Raw genomic sequence first — 22,151 nt, forward strand, 5'->3', positions numbered from 1 at the left:
TAATATGCAATACGAGCAATAAACAAGGACAAAATACTATGTTTAAATTTTATTTCTGCCCTGAATTTTAATCTGACAAATGTTCTAAAGATAACTTCAGATGTAAATTCTGAAATTATAATTTTATTCGCATCGCACAAACAAAGTTTTTTTTTTTTTTTTTTTTTAATTACGAGAGTTGTGGGGCTGAATAATGGAGTCAAGAATATTAAGAAAATTTTAAATAATTACACTGAGAAAAAATTGTAGGTGGCGTACTTAAATTGATAGGTTACATGCGTAATTCCTGTAGTTTTTGGACTTAACGTACATCAGATGTATAACTCAAAATGCATGTTTTATAATACTTTTTGTATAAGTGTTCCATCTATACGTACTTTCCGTATGAAACAATATAGGCAGTCAAGATGTCACATACAAATGGACGTATATAACATATAGCTGACGAAGGTAACATAAGTATATACATATGATATACGAAAAACTGTTAGATGTGAGACATCCTTCAACGGCATGATGTAACATCTAAGTTCAGTGCGTATGTAGCATATGGATAACGTACGCTTCATACTGATTTCTGTAGTAAACAAAAGGATTCCGTATATTTGTACAATATTCCGCTGTCCGGAGAACGGATTTTTCTCAGTGTAGTGTTGTACTATTTCTGTTACTTGCTATTCATTGTCATCAAGATATTCTATGTATCTTAGTTCTTTGCTGTAATCAATTCATTCTGCCACTATATATTATACTGCAATCAGGGGTAAAAGTGGATCTTTGGATCTTAAAAGGTAGGGGCACGCACAACGTCATGCCGTCCCCCTGCCTATCTTTGCCCATTGTAATCTTTTTAGAAAGTGGGGGACGCTACAGATATTATCTGGAAGTGGGAGGACTGCGTTCCCCCGCACTTTTACCCCTGACTATAATTCTTATATACATGGAATTTTGTCTCTGCTTGTGAACTGAGATAAATCTCAGTAATATTATGCTTGAGGTTCCGTTTGCTGCTCTACATTTTTTCATCAGTGTTTCACTGTGCTTTTGACACTATCAGTCAATATTTGTTGACAGCGTTTACATCGAAATATAGCTACTTCTTCTTTTCTATTTTATAGTCTAGTTTGCAAGATTTCTTCTTACATGTTGTCGAAGTAATTAAAAAAAAAAGTTATTCCACATGTAAGCCTTTGATTGGTTGGGCAATTGCATTTGAGTTTAACATATCTATCAGCACAGAGGATATATGAATCATGGATCTACAACTTAACGTGGAATCCGAACCACATGAGCTTCCGTAAGAAAAAGAATCCAGAATTCGATATCCAAAGGTGCGTACACTGATCACACAGCAACAAATTTGTCTTCCCCAGAAGAGGAAACGTTTTTATTTTATATATATAAATAAAAGGCATTCAAGAGTTTGAAGCTCTTAAAAGTAGCTCTAAGTAGCAGTGTGACAATCCACTCCCCCCCCCCCAGAAGTAGGTTCTGGATCCGCCCCTGCCTTAATCGACTGTAACTGCTGGTTTCCATACTAAACTATGCAGACCAAAAAGGATAAGAGGCACCAAAAAGCATCTTTTTTGGAATCAATTTAGCGTTATAGAAATATGTACTATCTTCTCTTTGAACACTCTATTGAAACCAGAAGTGAGTGAAATAAATTACTTTCTGTTTTAACGCTATAGACTAAAAACTCTAACACAGTGTGGATCGGTTTTCTGGACTCAATTAAGCGTCCTAAGAATATATTCAAACCTTATTCCGATCTTATTAGTGAAATCGGAAGTGATAGGAATGTACTATCTCTTCCGGTTTCACTAATAATTCAGGAAATATCACGTCGTACACACGAAACTTCTGCGAATGATATAGGCATGACACTGCTACTTGCTACATTAAATTATTACATTACCAGCGAAGAAAATCTGTCGTCAACATTGGAGGGGGGATGGGTAAGACCGTTCGCATATTATATATATTTTTAAGCGATGTTCAAAATACTTATGAAGTTGAAAAACAATGCAGTGGAGGATCGGGGGATCACAGTTGTCTTCAACATTAGGAGGCGGGCAGATTTGAGGCTTATTCCGAGGGAGGAGATGAGACTCATATTACGGTAGATGATGCTGATTTCTGAAGTGAACCTGTTGTATATTATACAGCAAGGAACATCAATTTCATCTCACTTTCTTTTGTGGCAGTTGAGCACAAACCACCACATCTCCCCCCTAAAAAAATACATTTCAAATCAGATTGTTGGGGGGAACAGTCCCCCCACTTCCAAGATTGGGAACATATCCCCGTAATCCCGTAGGATTTGCGCCAGTATACATTACGAAAGTTATTTATAGGCAAAACTCAAAAGTGATATAGGAGACTAGGACCTCGATCTGCATCCAAAAATAAAAATAATCTCAATTGAGCTTAAGAAGAAAGAAAAAAGATTTATCTTTTTGTTAATGATAATAAAAGTAAAATGTACTGATGCAGTTTGTTAGTACAGCTTTTAATTGCCTTTCAAATAAAAAACAACTTTGATATTTGAAACCTCCTTCGGTAAGTGTGGACTTACTATTAGATATTTATCAGTTTATGATCAATTCTAAATCTTATGTGCTTGATGCGTATATGTGAAATAAGAGTTAAATTACAAAGGTTAGCATTCAATATGTCTGTGGTGAAATAATGGTTTTCGTTTCGTGCAAAACATTTTTGAATTTAAAAATGTATATTCCAGTAGAAACTGCATTTGTAGCAGATATATTTAACTATAGTTCTGGCATTTATTCCGAAGTTGGTGGTCCGCTTTCGCCACTTTTTTCCGCTGTTATCTCCTTCCCACACTTTCTGCAATTTGTTATTAGGTTCATTAATCCGTGCTCTTCACAAACTTTTAAAAAATTTTGCTCGTTATCAACGTATTGCTTCACAAATGTTAAAATTGTTAGTTCATTGCCCTTGTACATTCGCCATGTTGATAACATAAATGCTCGTTTCTTTCCCACAATGCAACTGTTCGGTTACCTTGCGCCAAGTAGTTCCCTCCGCTTGCCGTATAGTCCCATGTTTATAACCGCTTATATATAACAAATAAACAGATTTTTCGACACTCTTATATATTATCAAGCACACAAACGATCAAATTATCCGTATCTTTCCAGTAAATTTTTAAAATTTTGCTGGAAACGGACGCCCAACTTTGCAACTTAACCCATAGTTTTCGTAGCCTTATCCGTTCTTTATAGCAGAGAGCATATTATTGAGAAACATAATAAGGCACATTTGTAACTTTTGCATAGATGAATGGGCTGTGAGCACAAAGAGATTGGAACAATGAAATATCTGAATAACGGCCATTAATAGAACATCACTATTCGTCCGTAAATGACAAGTGTTCGTTATAAAGAGATTACCCAGATTTAATAACTAATAGTTCATGTAATACGTGTACGTAGTTCACGGTGCAAACTAGAGTTGCTAACCTCAGAGAACAAAATTATCGATTTTCGTCTTTAAAATTATTATTACTCAAAATATTTTCTGTGCTAAGTACGTACGATCCGAGAATAATTGTTCCGTTATGAAGAGGTTGCTAAAACTTGGAGATAAAAACAGTCTCGGTCTTCGTATCAGAAAGTATCTTTAAAAGGGGGGTTCTCTCCCTATAACAATATACAGTATCTATTTTTTTAAGGACGAAAAAGAGTTTAAGTTTAGAGTTACCCCTCCGTTTCTTATAAAAAGTAGGAAAATTTACAGGAGAAATTAGGTAAGAAAAAATGATTTGGAGTTCTTATGTGATATTTAGGTGTGTAAGTTTGGCAGTAAAGTTGTTTAATACAAGAAAAGAAATGTGGAAGTGGGTACTATTTGCAAGACGCGGAAGCTTCGATGATTCAGCAGCATGCCCATTTTATGTCGAAAACAGAACCCAACAAACCCCTGCGGGGCTTCTAATCCGTTCCTATTCCTACTACTACTTATACTATGGATCCGTATAGTAAAAATTCATTTTTTAATGTTTTTACTGCTTTTTTGTTGGTATGAAACTTGAGGGGCAACTCTAAACTTAAGCCCGAAAAAGTTTAACCGTACTATGGACGTGTTCGCTGTTGAGAGATCTCAGGATACACGAGGTTTCTCGAAAAGTATCCGATCTTCTTTCTGTCTAAGGAAACTACACGGTGTAGGTTGGCCAAATTTTGTGCCGCGGAAAACAGGTTCATTATGTCTTAAGCCTACACATGGCGTTACTTTCATTTACATCTGCTGTTGTGGAGGAGTGGTTATGTTATATACTCTTCGGTAGTCTCAGCACGGCTAAAATGGTAAAGACTTGAGTTTACGGGTAGGACACAAGAAAGTCACAACCGTCTCCATGGATATATCCAACTTCGTCAAAGCCTGACAAGTTCGCGAAGATCCAGAAAAGATCGCCAGGTGCGTAACAAAATCAAACCTTTATTGATTGTGTGCGTCGATCGCCGTGGTAATGTGCGTCATGACTACGTAGAAGGACATACATGTGCACTTCTCTTTAGGTATTTTACGTCGTTTTACATGACGCTCTTTGTCAAATGTCTTATGATGGACCGTCTTCAAGGGCGCCGATTTCCCTGTAACTTTGCGGGGGGGGGGCATTCATAAAAAATACATATAACAATTAAAAGTACATATAAAAATATATAGTCATAAAAAATCATGGGGCCCACATTAGCCTTGGGGGGCCCGAGCCCCCTCGGCCCTCCAGGATCGGCGCCCTTGGCCGTCTTTGTCCAAACTATGGCAGTGAGAAGTGACTCTCGGATGTAGATCCGAGAATAAAAAATTATCTCCAACTTTGTTCTTGTGTTGAAGATGTGGACCATTATTTCCGATTCCAATGCCTATCACCATAGTGGAAAACAATAGATAGTGATAGGTACGTTCAGTACCGCAAGACTTAACTCTTCTATTCTATAGGGAAATTGTAGAAATCCACGATTACTCCCGGCTTTGATATTGTTTCCAATGAGTGATAACGGTCAGTAAGGTAGCCTACGCAGGAATTTATTTCGGGAGGGCTCCAAATTCACTACGAGAAGAAATTAAATTAAAATTTGTAAATTTACCTGTAAAATTAGAATAAATTTACAGTTAAGTTACAGTTTTGGGAGTACAGGCCATCAGAATTGGACTACGTATGATCCAGTATCCGAAGGATAAATTTCATCTCAGGTTTATGTTTCTATGGAAACCGGAAAGAGTAAGAAATAGTAGAACTTTTGGACTCAATATTGATTTTTATTTATAATTGTAAGAGATAGAAGAAAATGTCGTTAACATGTATTCAGCATTAGACGAACAGGTCCTAACTCTCCTAAGTCTCACATTACTCCTCTATTGCAGACGGAAGTTATACACATGTTTCAATGTTGAATTCACATGGTTTGGAAGTGTGGGACCGTAGTTTCACACTTGTGAAACGAATCTCACTTATTCAATCCAGAACTAACGAAGTACAGTAGATTAAAAAACATTTTGAGTAATGCAATTTCTCCCTTATACCCTAAGGCGTACCATTTGATTTAGGATACCAGTGCGTATGAGTTATTACTAAACATTCGCTTGCTCAATCTACTGCAAATGAAGTGATTAAAGAAAATTAAGTTTCTTAATTAAATATCTCTATAATAAAGAAAAGTTATAATTTTGTTCACTTTTAATTGTACCGGAAACAGACTTTTCTCTCGCAAAACCCACTACATGCAAAGCAGGCCTAGCAACCTCATTTCGCAATATTAAACAAAATTCTGAATATTGGTGAATATTCTGAATTTACAAAATAAACAAAGATTTATGTTAATCAAAATTCGTTAGTTTCTTTCGTCTCTCCTGTGTAAGCAAGTGCTAAAAGAGAAATTTGAAGGACACAATCCAGCACAAACACAGATTAACTGAGTGAAAATAATTTTTAAATAATTTTGGGATAAATTTCAAATAATTTTGATTTTTTACTTGATATCCCTTCAGCAAGGCCTTTTCTTTCTGTTTACTGTTTATTCATGCTGTTAAATAAACGAAAATTTACGTGACACAATTCAACACAACTGATTACCTCTAATCAATTTTAAATTATGTCGAATGCTGGCGATCTCTATAGGACTGTTAGACCTCTTTATATATATATGGCTTACTAGCAGCGTTCACCCCGCTTCGCTGGGGTCACCCCGGAACGCAATAAACTTTGTTACTTAGATAATTTTTACTTTTTCGCTTTCAAGTGATATGATAAAAACCATAGAAGATTGGAGTAAATGTTAACATTATATCGCCTGTCATTTATGTTAACCCGCCGAGTGACACGGTCATGTGGGTTGCATATAAATACGGTTAGATTTAGCTATGATGAGCTAACAAAGGATTTGTACGTTATGGACACTTGAATGGTCAATTATCTCAAGTCACTGGTAATTGAAAATTAAAGTGATATGATAAAAACCATCTAGGGTCCAAATCTTAATAACCCCCCAAAAATGAAAGAAATTGGTTCAGCCGTATTAGCGTGATGAGCTAACAAAGGATTTGTACGTTCTATTTTATATATATAGATTTTTACGGTTGATGAGCACTGTTCTGTGGACGTCTATCGCTGGAATAAGGTCCGTTTCATAGTCATCAGGAACTCTGCGCTGGGGATAATAAGATTGTTACATTAGCTGTTAGGGACTGGGACTGTCGGAGGCTCCTACGTGCCAGAATGCCTTAGTGAGTCCCCATACGTGCTAAGCCCTAGCCCTACGGAAGGCAGACAAAGCCATTCAGTAAATTGGTGCTTACTCAGTCTTGCGGAGCTTCGCCTTCGTACAGCCTCTTTTCTTTAAAAGTTAAAAAACAAGGTACGTAGTAGCAAAACAAAAAATGGACATTGATCTAAAAAAACATTACGGATATTCAATTAAGACAACACTTGTAAGAACTGTTCTGTGAAGAATATAAAAAGCGTAACATTCCTGCAAAAGGATGGAACGAGATAACGCGAAAGAATTTTGTCTTCCTGTGATGATATGGACGGTGAATACCAGAAGAAGTAATTTGTCTCTGTTCTTTGTAGGCGGGTGTGTAGCCAGGGAAGGGGGACAGGTAGGACTACCCCCCAACACTAAAAAAAGGAAGTAGGGCAAGATAAATTAAGAAAAAACAGATACATTCTAAATATTAAACTTAGACATTTAAGGGTGTTTTCAATATCTACCTATGGCCTACTTTGAGTTACTATCTGGCATACCAACATACTAGACATGGTATAGAATATTAACTTGAATAAGGCTATGGACGATTCCTTCCCTTTTCCCTATCTCGCCCTGGGCCAAAAGATGCTTCAAAAATGTAAAAATAAATAAGCTCCATTAACTTGGAACGCCACCATCCCAAAATTCATTGTTTTATATCTCATTGTTTTGCACCCGTTTTGCACCTTGATTTAAAAATTTTGTATCCTCACCACTACTGAGAAATTCAAAATTCAAAATAATGTTTCAAGATGGTATTTCAGCCACTAACTAATTTCCAAGATTTAACAATACCATCATCATCTAGTAGTTTTGCACCGTTTTGCACACTTTCAAAAATTTTGTACCATCACCCTAATCGAGAAAATAACATTTCAAAATTCAAATTTCGAAATTTGCCACAAAAGCAAAATTTAAGCTTCAACCTGCCATAAGATAGACTACGTTTTGCACCTTCCGAAAATAGCAATATTTCATTTTGTACTTCCAGAGTTCCCGAGAAATTTAAAATTCAAAATGCCGAATTACCATTAACTCGGAACGCCACTATTTTGTACTGAAGAATTAAGAACATAAGCGTCTTCTACGAGTTTTGCACCCTCAGAAAATGTCGATATTTTATTTTGTACCCTCGCCGTTAATGAGACATTCCGAATTCAAAATGCCGAATTTGCTTTAACTTGGAACGCCACTATTTTGTACTGAAGGATTAAGAACACCAGCGTCTACGAATTTTTCACCCTCAGAAAATGTCGATATTTCGTTTTGTACCCTCACAGCTAATGAGAAATTTTAAATTCAAAATACACATTTAGCATTAGCTTGGAACGCCAAAAATATGTGTTGAATAATTAAGAACACCAGCGTTTTCTATGATTTTTGCACTCTCAGAACATGTCAACATTTCGTTATGTACCCTCATAGTTAATGAAAAATTTCAAATTCAAAATACAAAACTATCATTAGCTTGGAAGGTCAAAAATTCGTGTCGAATAATTAAAAACACCAGCGTTTGCTACGAGTTTTTCACCCTCAGAAAATGTCGATATTTTATTTTGTACCCTCATCGTTAATGAGAAATTCGAAATTCAGTATTACCCTTAACTTAGAACTGTACCAACATATATTGAAGAATTAACAACATCAGCGACTTCTATTATTTTTACACCCTTAGAAGATGTCGCTATTTTATTTTATACCCTCACAGAAATTCAAATTTGAAAATGTCGAATTATCATTAATTTGGAATGGCACGAACATATTTTGAAGAAATAATAATAGCGGCGTTTCCAATGAATTCTACTCCGCCAGAATATGGTGACATTTTGTTTTTGGTATCCTCACAGTTAACGACTAATCATAATTCAACATGCCAAAAGTAATGGTGAGTCTACAGTAAAATCTCATATTACAGCAATAGGATAGTTTAGTAGTGAATAATAAATTAAACTGTGCTAATAGGTAGTGCTTGATTCGATTCCAGCTCGCTCCAAGTGAACTTTGTGGTGGACAAACACCGTGTGCGTGAATTTCCTCGGAGTTCTCCCGTTTCCTCCCACTTTCTTTATTCCAACATTTCATTAATTATTTCATCATCATTGTCTCCTTTAACCTAACCGACATAACGTGGGACGTAAAACTCAAATATTTCATTTAATTTTTTAGCTAATAGATAATCGTAGAACCTCCGAAAATATTTAATAATATGATACTTGAATATAAACTGTTTCAATGTGACTAAGTATACTAACGATGTATATTATTTCTATATTAGTAGTAAATAGTTACATTAATGTGGAAATTTAGAGTAATGAAACGATATAGGAAACATAATCAAAATGCTGATAATATATTATTATTTTTGTACAAATACATTACATTCACATTCCATACTCAGCAATAGTAAATAAAATAACACACAACAACTTTATTTTGGGAGTAGTGTAAAAACCAGAGTTCTGCGCCACTGACCCTCTACCCACTTTCTCAGTCCCACCTGAAGCAGACAACGAATTTCCCAGTGCCGCCTGACACACTATGCCGGAAGACACAGGGAGGATACGAGAAATCGAGCACCCTGAACCGTCCACCCACGGTCTTTTACGACCTCCATTTTAGGGGTGAATTTGTTCCCTTTTACGACCTCCATTTTAGGGGGTGTACTCGTTCCCTTTTATGACCTCTATTTTAAGGGTGAACTCGTTTCCTTTTATGAGCACTTTTCCAACCCCTATGTTAATTACGAACACATAGAAGAGCAGATAACACATAAGACTACGTAACACACAGCAGAGCAGATAACACATAACATAACAAGGGTGTACTCGTTCTCTTTTATGAGCACATTTTAAGGGTGAACTCGTTCCCTTTTATGAACACTCTTCCAACCCCTATTTTAGCATAGGAGATAACACATAAGATTACGAACACATAGAAGAGCAGATAACACATAAGAGTACCTAACATAACAAGGGTGTATTCATTCCCTTTCATGAGCATATTTTCCAACCCTTATTTTAACATAGCATAAGACTACGAACACACGGCAGAGGTGTATTCGTTTTTAACCCCTTAGCATACGACTATGTAACATAACAGTTACGAACACATAGCAAAGCAGATAATAAACACAACAACCTCCTTTTTAGGGGTGTATTTATTCCCTTTTATGAGCATATTTTCCAACCCCTATTATAACATAGCACAGATTACATAGCAGATGTAATACGGCTTATTTTCCAACCCTTATTTTACCATAACAGAGACTACGAAACATAGCGGACATAGCACAGGGGGTGTATTCATTTTCTAATTGAACATAGCAGAAATTACACTGACACTACGAACACACAGCAGACCAGAGAATACACAAGATTCATTCCCTTTTATGAGTACATTTTAAGGGCTGTACTCGTTCTCTTTTATGATTACTTTTTCAACCCCTATTTTATCATAGCAGAAATTACATAAGATTTTTTTCAACCCCTATTTTAAGACAATGAATACCTATGTAACATAGCGATTCGATACGCTCTTTGAACCGATTTGGATGAAACTCGGCATATGGGGGTTTTCGACCATGCTGAGTACGAATACCATACTTATTTTTACCTGGGTCCTATAGTTTATGTGGCATACGCCCTTTGTATGACACTTAAAACCTAATCACTCGTAAACGAAGCAACATATTGAGGTGGTGTTTCCACATTTAGCAATAGGTCATCAGGTACTACATGTCCCAAAATTAATGGTCATCGAGGTCAAAGGTCAAAATACTTAAAACCCAATAACTCGAAAACGAAGCAACGTATTGAGGTGCTGTTTCCAAATCTAGTAATAGGTCATCAACTACTACAAGTTCCAAAATAATGACCATCGAGGTCAAAGGTCAAAATACTTAAAACCCAATAACTCGAAAACGAAGCAACGTATTGAGGTGCTGTTTCCAAATCTAGTAATAGGTCATCAACTAGTACAAATTTCAAAATAGTGACCATCGAGGTCAAAGGTCAAAATACTTAAAACCTAATAACTCAGAAACGGAGCCACATATAAAGATGCTCTTTCCACATTTAGTAATTGGTCATCAACTACTACATGTTCCAAAAATAATGACCATCGAGGTCAAAGGTCAAAATACTTAAAACCTAATAACTCGAAAATGGATCCACATATTGAGGTGCTGTTTTCCAAATCTAGTAATTGGTCATCAACTACTACAAGTTTCAAAAATAATGGTGATCGAGGTCAAAGGTCAATCTCGTAAACGAAGCCACATATTGAGATAACGTTTCCTCATTTAGTAAATTTGTGTGATCTATTCAATTTTGTACAAAGCAGAAAAAAAGTGAAGAAGGAATAAATTTGAGTGGCTTATTTACTTTTGTATTAACAAGAAAGAAAGCAAATATATGCCATATTAACTAGCTGAGAATTGTATGTCATCTTGTATTATTTAAACTAAACGAAGGGCTAAATTTGAGAAAGCGAACATGGACCATTTTACTCAAATTTGGATGGAGTATTTATCTTTGTATGAACCAGAAAAAAAATGAAGAAGGTTCAATATTTCTATACAATTTTGTACTACCCAAATAAACGAAATTTTATTTTTGTACCAATCAGAAGAAAATCAAAGATATGCGATTTTAACTATTTAAACAAACGAAAAGATAAATTTGAATGACCTATTCAATTTTGTACCAACGAGAAATGCCGTTTTGTACTAATCAAATAAACAAAAAAAACGAAGAAGGATCATTTTAACTAACTCAGACTTTTATACCATTTTGTACTACTCCAATAAACGAAGGAATACCAACCAGAAAAAAAATAAGTGAAGATTAGGTGGATTATTTTCTTTTGTACCAACTAGAAAAGGGAAGAAGAAGAGCTACTTTAACTAGCTCATTATGTACTGTTTAAACAAACGAAAATTGACCATTATGTAACTTTTGAACTACTGAAATGTTCTATTTTTGTATCAATCAGAAAAACCCGAAGAAGGGTCATTTTAACAAGTTCATAATTTCGATGTTCTACTTTTTATACCAACGAGAAAAAAATGAACTAGCTGAATATACGAAATAATAAATTTAAGTGACCTATTCAATTTTGTACCAATGAGAAGTGGCATTTTAACTGGCTCAGAAAAAGGCGAAGAAGGACTATTTTATATAATTTTACTACTCAAATAAACCATGGAGTATTTAGTTTTGTACCACCGAGAAAAAAAGAAATTGCACCATTTTGGAGTATTCAAATAAACAAAGGACTTATAATTTTTTGTCAACTCTAAAATCAATTAAACGAAGTAATGCATTGAGAAAGCGAAAATGAACCATTTTACTCAAATTTGGATGGAGTATTTAGCTTTTTATGAACCAGAAAAAAGTGAAGGACCATTTTAACTAACTCAGACTTTTATACCATTTTGTACTACTCCAATAAACGAAATTTTATTTTTGTACCAATCAAGAAAATCAAAGAATGGTCATTTTAACTAGCCAAGCAGAAAAAAGGAAAGAATTAACACTTTGTACTAATCAAGTAAACGAAGGTATAAATTTGTACTAACCAGTAAAGGAGAAGAAAGATCAGCATTCTATACCTTTTGTGCCATTTATTGGGGTGTCCTATTTCCTTTTGTACCAACGAGAACCATTTTTAACTGGCTTAGAATTTTATGCCTTTTGGTAAAAGTTGTATCAAACCGAAAAAACCAAGGAAATACCATTTTAAATAGCTCAGCATGTTACAGCTTTTTGTGTTTTTGGTCTACCCAATTTCTTGACCATGTTGTACTATTTAAACAAACAAAGGAATAGATTTGTGTGACCTATTCATTTTTGTAGCAAGTAGAAAAAATGAAAGAATAAATTTGAGTGGCTTAAGCAAAGAAGGTTAATTTATACCCTTTTGTGCTATTAAATTTGAGTGACCTATTGAAGAATGAATAAATTTTGTTTGCAATTAAAAAGGCGGAGAAGGTCTACTTTCTGTACCAGCCAGAGAAAAACAAAATTTGTGTGACCTATTCATTTTATAACAAGCAGAAAAAGCCGCTTTTAGTTTTATACCAACCACGAAGGTCCATTATAACAAGCTCGGTATAATGGCGGTAGTTTTTATCTTTGTGGTGCTACATTTTATATTTTTGTGTCATCCAGTTCAGTTTATTTATTTCTTTTAAAGAAAACGATACATTACTCTCACTGACAATTCAGTTGCCAGAGTCCAATGTTTGTAATATTACAATACTACAAATTGATCCATTTATAAAATAATGTAGTTAACTTTAGCTCTAATATGTTCTTCTATTCATACACAATCAAATGCATATGCTACAGTGTCTCAGTGTTCATTTACAGAATTAAATAATGGTTTATCTTTCTCTAAAAACATTTCTACTATTTCTTTAATATAATAATCACACTCTGTAATGTATTCATATACCAGATTAAATGTTTTCTCCACAGTATAAGTGTTCTTAATATTGCAACCTTTAAAACGCTTCTTTAAATAAAGTTTATAGATTTTCTCTCTCATTTCACGTTTAATTAAGATCGTCCACACCTTTTGTAATTATTCGTAATCATACTGCAGCAAACAGTTGTGATCTTTTTCATTTTCATTATGTTTAGAACATGCTTCACATAATAATACTGAATTTGGTGTATACTCATTAAATAATTGTATAACACATGTATTACTAATATTTTCACTAGTACACCCGCACTCATTAGCTTCCACTTCAAAGCAGGTAATATTTGAAATACTGTCATCATCACTTTCTGGGAGTATTTCATCATTATATCTTTTATACCGTCTAAAATAATACACTTCTTCTATTTCCTGTGTTGGATATATGATTCTCACTTTATCAAGTAATTCATCTGGCAAATCGGGGTCAGACGGGTGAATTAACAGTGTAGGTTTTTCGTTTTCAAGCTGAATTTCTTTTTCTCTAAGTGAAACATAAACAATTTCCATGCTAGTCATTTTTCTGCTCTTCAGCAAAAACAAATCAAATAAATAATTTTATATATCTACAATACAAGCATTCTATGCATTCTCCGTGTTTAATAATATGTTTTCAAGGCAATATAACATCATGATGTATGTTCTATTATTTTCCAAATATACTCCATAAACTTATATTCCATTATAATAAAATACATAAATGCAAAAATATATATATATATGTTAGGTAACGCATAATGTAAAAATACATAATGTTAGGTAACGCATTCGTAACGTTGCTTAAATATCTGCAGCAACATGGATCTTTAAAAAACTTTTCTTCTTCTTGATGAGCTGATTCTTCTACTGTGATTCAAAATGACCAAGCATGCTGTTTCTTCTTTATTCTTTAGTACGTCTTAGTCTCTTAATAACCTCCATTGCTATGAAGTATGTTCTACTGAATTAAGTTATAATTGAATTATGATGCAACTCTGGTTTGTTAAATCTCACGTTCAAATATTTTATGAGCCTTAGCACAAGACTAAATGGGTCACACAAATTTATATCTTTGTACATTTTGAATACTACAAAATTAAATAAAATGGCCCTTCTCCGTTTTCTTCTGTAGAACTCCCAAATTTATTCCTTCGTTTATTTTAGTAGTACAAAAAATGTACATAAATACTAAGCTATTTAAATTTTACCTTCCTCGCTTTTTTAGTGAAAATTTTATTCATTCTTCAATTTTTTTTCTGCTTAGTACAAAACTGAATAGGTCACCCCAAATTTATTTCTCCTTCGGTTTCTTTTTTGTCGTTGGTGCTCCATTTTTTGTTGGTACATAACAAAATAGTCCATCCAAATTTTATTCGTTCTTCACTTCTTTTTCTTATTTTGCTAGGTACAAAACTAAATATTCTACCCAAATTTATTCCTTCATTTATTTGATTAATGGCCCTTCACCTTGTCCAGTTGGTACATAAGGAAATAATCCAATCAAATTTTTCTGGTTCGTACAAAACTAAACACTCCATCCAAATTTGAGTATTACAAAATGAAATGAAATTCTGAGTTAGTTAGAAAATAGTCCTTCTTGCTACAGAATTGGAAAGCTCACTCAAGAGACCTTCGTTTGTTTAAATAGCACAAGATAGTTTTGAACTTCTGAGCCGGTTAAATTTATCCGATTGTTTATTTAAATAGTTCAAAATGGATTAAAATACGCAGTTATTTCTCGTTGATGCAAAATTGAATAGGTCACTAAAATTTTCTTCTTTCGTATATTCAGCTAGTTTATTTTTCCTCGTTGGTATAAAAAGTAGAACATCGAAATTATTCTTTCGTTACAGAAATTATGAACGGCTATTCTTCGTTTTCTCTGATTGGTACAAAAATAGAACATTCCAGTAGTTCAAAAGTTACATAATTTCTGAGCTAGTTAAAATAGTCAATTTTCGTTTCTTTAAACAGTACATAATGAGCTAGTTAAAGTAGCTCTTCTTCTCTTTTCCAGTAGGTACAAAAGAAAATAATCCGCCTAAATTTTATTCTTCACTTCTTTTTTTCTAGTTTTACAAAACTAAATATTCCATTCCTTCGTTTATTTGAGTAGTACAAAATGATATAAAATTCTGAGCCAGTTAAATATGACACTTCTCGTTGGTACAAAATTGAATCGGTCGCTCAAATTTATTTCTTCGTATATTTAAATAATACAAGATGATATAAAATATTCAGCTAGTTAAAATAGCATATCTTTGCTTTCTTTTTCGTTAGTCCATCCAAATTATTTTTTTCGTTTATTTTGAATAACCCAAAAATGTACAGAAATTCTAAGCTAGTTAAAATGGCGTTGTTTTGATTTTTTTCTCGTTAGTACAATAGCAGATAAGTCACTCAAATTTATTCATTCTTCACTTTTTTCTGCTTGGTAAAAACTGAATAGGCCACACAGGCTTTGTTTAAGTTATTAAAGCTTAAATATATGACCTTTGACATCGATAGTCACTACTTTTGGAACTTGTAGTAGTTGATGACCAATTACTAAATATGGAAACAGCACCTCAATATTTTGCTCAGTTGTCGAATTATTAGGTTTTAAGTATGTTGACCTTTGACCTTGATGATCAGTATTTTGAAACTTGTAATAGTTGATGACCAATTACTAAATGTGGAAACACCATCTCAATATGTGGATCCGTTTTCGAGTTATTAGGTTTTAAGTATTTTAACCTTTGACCTCGATGGTCATAATTTTGGAACTTGTAGTAGTTGATGACCAATTACTAAATGTGGAAACAGCACCTCAATATTTTGCTCAGTTTTCGAGTTATTAGGTTTTAAGTATGTTGACCTTTGATCTCGATGATCAGTATTTTGGAACTTGTAGTAATTGGTGGCCGATTACTAAATGTGGAAACAGCACCTCGATATGTGGATCAATTTTCGAGTTATTAGGTTTTTAAGTACTTTGACCTTTGACCTCGATGGTCATTATTTTGGAACATGTAGTACCTGATGACCAATTACTAGATTTGGGAACACCATCTCAATATGTGGGTCCGTTTTCGAGTTATTAGGTTTTAAGTATTTTGACCTTTGACCTCGATGATCATTATTTTGGAATTTGTAGTAGTTGATGACCAATTACTAAATGTGGAAACACCACTTCGATATTTGGCTTCGTTTTCGAGTTATTAGGTTTTAAGTATTTTGACCTTTGACCTCAATGGTCACTATTTTTGAACTTGTACTAGTTGATGATCTATTACTAGATTTGAAAACAGCACCTCAGTATGTGGATCCATTTTCGAGTTATTAGGTTTTAAGTATTTTGACCTTTGACCTCGATGGTCATTATTTTGGAACTTGTACTAGTTGATGACCTCTTGCTAAATGTGGAAACACCACTTTGATATTTGGCTCCGTTTTTGAGTTATTAGGTTTTAAGTATTTTAACCTTTGACCTCGATGGCCAATTACTATATGTGGAAACAGCACCTCAATATGTGGATCCATTTTCGAGTTATTAGGTTTTAAGTACTTTGACCTTTGACCTCGATGATCATTATTTTGGAACTTGTAGTATTTGATGACCAGTTACTAAATGTGGAAACAGCACCTCGATATGTTGTTTCGTTTTTTGAGTTTGACCTTCGTTCACGATGGTCAGTAGTTTGGGGACATGCTTGTGTCATTTCTGCTATGTTAAATTAAGGGTTGGGAACGAAAATCAGTGCTACGTTAAAATAGGGGCGGAGAATGTGTCCATAAATTTCTGCTATGTTAAAATGTTCAAATAGGGGTTGAAAAAGTAATCATAAAAGGGAACGAGTACACCCCCTAAAAAGTGCTCATAAAAGGGAACGAATCTTATGTATTATCTGCTCTGCTATGTAATTTCAATTAGGGGTGGAAAAAATGGGCATCAAAGAGAATGAATGAATACACCCTCTAAAATGATTATCTGTAGACCGTGGGTGTTCGATTGTAATCTTTGCTCGTTATGTTAAAATAGGGGTTGGAAAATATGCTTATAAAAGAGAATAAGTCCACCCCTAAAATGGACTATGTTTAAAGAGAGGTGGACTTCGCTATGTTTCGTAGTCTCTGTGTGATTTCTGTTATGGTAAAATAGGGGTTGGAAAAAGTACGTTGTCTTATGTATTATCTGCTATGTTCAAATAGGGGTAAAAACGAATACAGTTGTATGTTCACACCCCCTTTGCTATGTTACATAGGTATTCATCGTCTGTTAAAATGGGGTTTGAAAAAAGGGAATGAATCTTATGTAATTTCTGCTATGTTAAAATAGGGGTTGGAAAAATGGTCATAAAAGAGAATGAGTACACCCCCTAAAAAGTGCTCATAAAAGGGAACAACTTCACCCTTAAAATGACTATCTGTAGACCGTGGGTGTTCGATTGTAATCTTTGCTCATTGCCTGCTATTTCTACTATGTTAAAATAGGGGTGGTGTACTCATAAAAGATTATCTGCTATACTATGTGCTCGTAGTCTCCATGTATTCTCTGCTATGGTAAAATAAGGGATGTAAAATGGAATGAATATTATGTATTCTCTGCTATGTTAAAATAGGGGTTGAAAAAATGAGCCATACTCTTTTATTAGCTTTGCTATGTATTATCTGCTCTGCTGTGTGTTCATAGTCTCAGTGTAATTTCTGCTATGTTAAAAATAAGGGTTGAAAAATATGCTCATAAAAGGGAACGAGTCTTATGTGTTATCTGTTCTGCTGTGTGTTACGTAGCCTTATGTGTTATCTGCTCTTCTATGTGTTCGTAATCTTATGTGTTATCTCCTATGTTAAAATAGGGGTTGAAAAATATGCTCATAAAAGAGAATGAATACACCCTTGTTATGTTACGTACTCTTATGTGTTATCTGTTCTGCTGTGTGTTGCATATTCTTATCTGTTATCTGATCTTCTGTTATGTGTTCGTAGGGGTTGAGAAATATGCTCATAAAAGGAAACGAGTTCACCCTTAAAATAGAGGTCATAAAAGGGAACGAGTACACCCCCTAAAATGGAGGTCGTAAAAGGGAACAAATTCACCCCTAAAATGGAGGTCGTAAAAGACCGTGGGTGGACGGTTCAGGGTGCTCGATTTCTCGTATCCTCCCTGTGTCTTCCGGCATAGTGTGTCAGGCGGCACTGGGAAATTCGTTGTCTGCTTCAGGTGGGACTGAGAAAGTGGGTAGAGGGTCAGTGGCGAAGAACGCTGGTTTTTACACTACTTATGGGTAACATTTGAACAAATTGCGAAAAACATTCAATAGCTCTTGATTAGTTGCAGATAGTAAAACAAGGAATTTTATCCTCTATTCAAGAATGAAAACAGTTTATTCGTGTTCCCACTTCCTTTGTAAAATAAGATAAAAAAAAGGTGAGGAGGAAATTGCTGCAGAATTTTAAAAAAAATGAAAATGATGCTAAAAAATAAAAAATATTGAAAAGGAAGCTAATGTGTTAACCTGACTAAAAAGTAGCTATGCAAAAGTGCAATACTATGTCTTCATTTTGCTTCACTTTCAGACACAAAACGCAAAACTATGGAAAACTCTTGCTATGGAAATATGCATACTCTTTGGAAAGGTTTGCATCTTAAAATAACTCATCATTTTCTGTTAATATTTTTATTGAGATAGTAACCCATATTTATTGCATGGGTATATGGAAACCATGCCTATCACAACACCAACAAAATCAAAATTACACTCAAAGCACTTAGCGCCCTTAATACACATCGAAAAGAGGTTAGGGTGAATATTATGTAATAAATTTGCTTCTAAAAGGTATTTTTTAAAACCAAAAAAATAAAGACAAGTAAACCTTTGTTCAAAGCCACGCATTGTTGCTTTTTGACTTTTACGTCCCGTTCAGCAGCGAGGCTATATGAGACGGGACCTACTGATTAACGTGGAATCCGAACCACATGAGCTCCCGCCGGAAATCAAACCCGGGTCTCCCGCGCCAAAGGCGCGTACGCTAACCGCTTAACCACGGAGGAGCTCCCAGGCATTGTTGCATTTACCGTAACTATTTCTTTGTCCTTAACAGCCTAATTGTTAGTTCTATTTAACTGTGAGGGAACAAAATTGAATATCCAAATTAGTTGAGAGTGCAAAACTCGTAGAAGACGCTGGTGTTCTTAATTCTTCAGTACAAAATAGTGGCGTTCCAAGTTAATGGTAATTCGGCATTTTAAATTAGAAATTTCTCATTAACCACGAGGGTACAAAATAAAATATCGACATTTTCTGAAGGTGCAAAACTCGTAGAAGACGCTGGTGTTCTTAATTCTTCAGTACAAAATAGTGGCGTTCCAAGTTAATGGTAATTCGGCATTTTAAATTAGAAATTTCTCATTAACCACGAGGGTACAAAATAAAATATCGACATTTTCTGAAGGTGCAAAACTCGTAGAAGACGCTGGTGTTCTTAATTCTTCAGTACAAAATAGTGGCGTTCCAAGTTAATGGTAATTCGGCATTTTAAATTAGAAATTTCTCATTAACCGCGAGGGTACAAAATAAAATATCGACATTTTCTGAAGGTGCAAAACTCGTAGAAGACGCTGGTGTTCTTAATTCTTCAGTACAAAATAGTGGCGTTCCAAGTTAATGGTAATTCGGCATTTTAAATTAGAAATTTCTCATTAACCACGAGGGTACAAAATAAAATATCGACATTTTCTGAAGGTGCAAAACTCGTAGAAGACGCTGGTGTTCTTAATTCTTCAGTACAAAATAGTGGCGTTCCAAGTTAATGGTAATTCGGCATTTTAAATTAGAAATTTCTCATTAACCGCGAGGGTACAAAATAAAATATCGACATTTTCTGAAGGTGCAAAACTCGTAGAAGACGCTGGTGTTCTTAATTCTTCAGTACAAAATAGTGGCGTTCCAAGTTAATGGTAACTCGGCATTTTGAATTAGAAATTTCTCATTAACGATGAGGGTACCAAATGAAATATCGACATTTTCTGGGGGTGCAAAACTCGTAGAAGACGCTTATGTTCTTAATTCTTCAGTACGAAATAGTGGCGTTCCAAGGTAATGGTAATTCGGCATTTTGAATTTTAAATTTCTCGGTAACTGTGGAAGTACAAAATGAAATATTGGTATTTGCGGAAGATGCAACACCTACTCTATCTTATGGCAGGTTAAAACTTAAATTTTGCTTTTGTGGCAAATTTCGAATTTTGAATTTTGAATTTTGAAATGTTATTTTCTCGGTTAGGGTGATGGTACAAAATATTTGAAAGAGGGTGCAAAACGGTGCAAAACTACTAGATGATGATGGTATTGTTAAATCTTGGAAACGAGTTAGTGGCTGAAATACCATTAACTTGGAACACCATTTTGAATTGTGAATTTCTCAGTAATGTTGAGAATACAAAATTTTTAAATCAAGATGCAAAATGGGTGCAAAACGATGAGATATAAAACAATGAATTTTGGGATGGTGGCGTTCCAAGTTAATTGAGCTAAATAAATATGTTTCTCCATATATGAGATAATCATTTTCCACATAAAACAATTTTTATTTTTTAATCTTATTATTATTATTATTATTTTAGCGAGAATATTTGACAACTTATTAGTTACGAGGAAGTCTAGCAGAACCAGGAATAGTGTAGCTCTCTGTTCTTTTTTGTAAGTAAAAGAGGATATCCTTAATTGTAGAAAGACGAGCGACAAATTGTAAAAATAGTCTCATTAAATATCGAAAAAAACTTATACTACTTTTATTGTCGAAATTTTTGTTTCCCGTTTTTAATAATAGGCGGCTCCTTTTGTAAAAGAAAAAACAGCTGAAAACTAAGTTTGGACTTCAACAGGGAGAACACGAAAATGCCTCTCATCTAGTTTCGTTTCGCTAGTGACATGAATTTTAAAGGGAACATAGCGATAGTTGTAGGGAAGGGAAGGAGAAATAATTAGTATAATTAAAGCAATGTCCCCGAGCCCGTCCAAGTCTACTCCTGTTGGTATTTTGTACAACTGCACAAGTGGATGTTTCCCATAATTTCTTGAGGAATGTATTTTGTATATAATAATAATAATAATAATAATAATAATAATAATAATAATAATAATAATAATAATAATATAAGAATGTACTTTCAGCAAATATTAACTATTTCATTGCCAATCTCATTAACAAATTTTAGGAATCCAAAGTGTTTTACCACTTACAAATGTTTTTTTTTTTTTATTTAATTATTTTCTTAAAATAAATCACCCAAAAATTCATTGCAATATGTTTTGTAATGAATTCTGTCTTTTCTAATAACAATAGAATACGATTAGATAACAATAATAGCATGTAAAATTTTAGTCAGATAGTTTTTTTCAAAGGCGAATAAGATAAACTGTTTCGTACATCCAAATCGTGACGTAACTTGCGCCTTAACAATGGGTACTGTTTTTTTGCTGAACACTCGGAGCGGCGTCCTCTGAACTCTCACGCAGTAAGGAGAAATGTAAATCCCAACAATTGATAACTGGTAGACAAACGGAACCGCTATATGGCGCAAACAATACATTGAGACTTTTCTCGAACATTCCTGAAAATACAAGAGTTAGCTCTAGTAAAATGTTTGTTTGAAGCAGTATAAAATGCGGTTCTCTTAGCTCTTCACTAATGATTCAAAAGAAGAAGTGAAGTAAATTTTTGTGAGAAGAGCGTACGTCCCCTGTCCCTGTGCATTACATGCCTATAAAATGAAGAGAATAGATAGTTCCTTTAAACCAGTGTTGAAGAAAATAGCTACAGATATAAGTGAAGACAGTAGGAAAGAAAGAGGAACAGAGGTTGTTGTGAGTGATAAAGTCGTTGTTAGTGATTCAGCGGTAAACTCTGTGTCTGTAACTGAAGCCGAAG

General features: G+C 34.3%; 1 protein-coding gene across 1 annotated transcript in view; it reads left to right on the forward strand.

Annotated features, from left to right (window-relative positions):
* The first annotated feature begins 2,434 nt into the window (after window positions 1–2,434).
* Window positions 2,435–22,151, forward strand: part of LOC145691064 (uncharacterized) — a 43,457-nt gene continuing 23,740 nt past the window's right edge. The window contains exon 1 of the mRNA XM_081766717.1: window positions 2,435–2,562. The gene's annotated coding sequence lies outside the window, so the exon portion shown is untranslated. The remainder of the gene's footprint in view (window positions 2,563–22,151) is intronic.

The sequence above is a fragment of the Thermobia domestica genome, chromosome 7 (genome assembly GCF_964235325.1).
Source record: "Thermobia domestica chromosome 7, izTheDome1.hap1.1, whole genome shotgun sequence".
NCBI classification, from domain to species: domain Eukaryota; kingdom Metazoa; phylum Arthropoda; class Insecta; order Zygentoma; family Lepismatidae; genus Thermobia; species Thermobia domestica.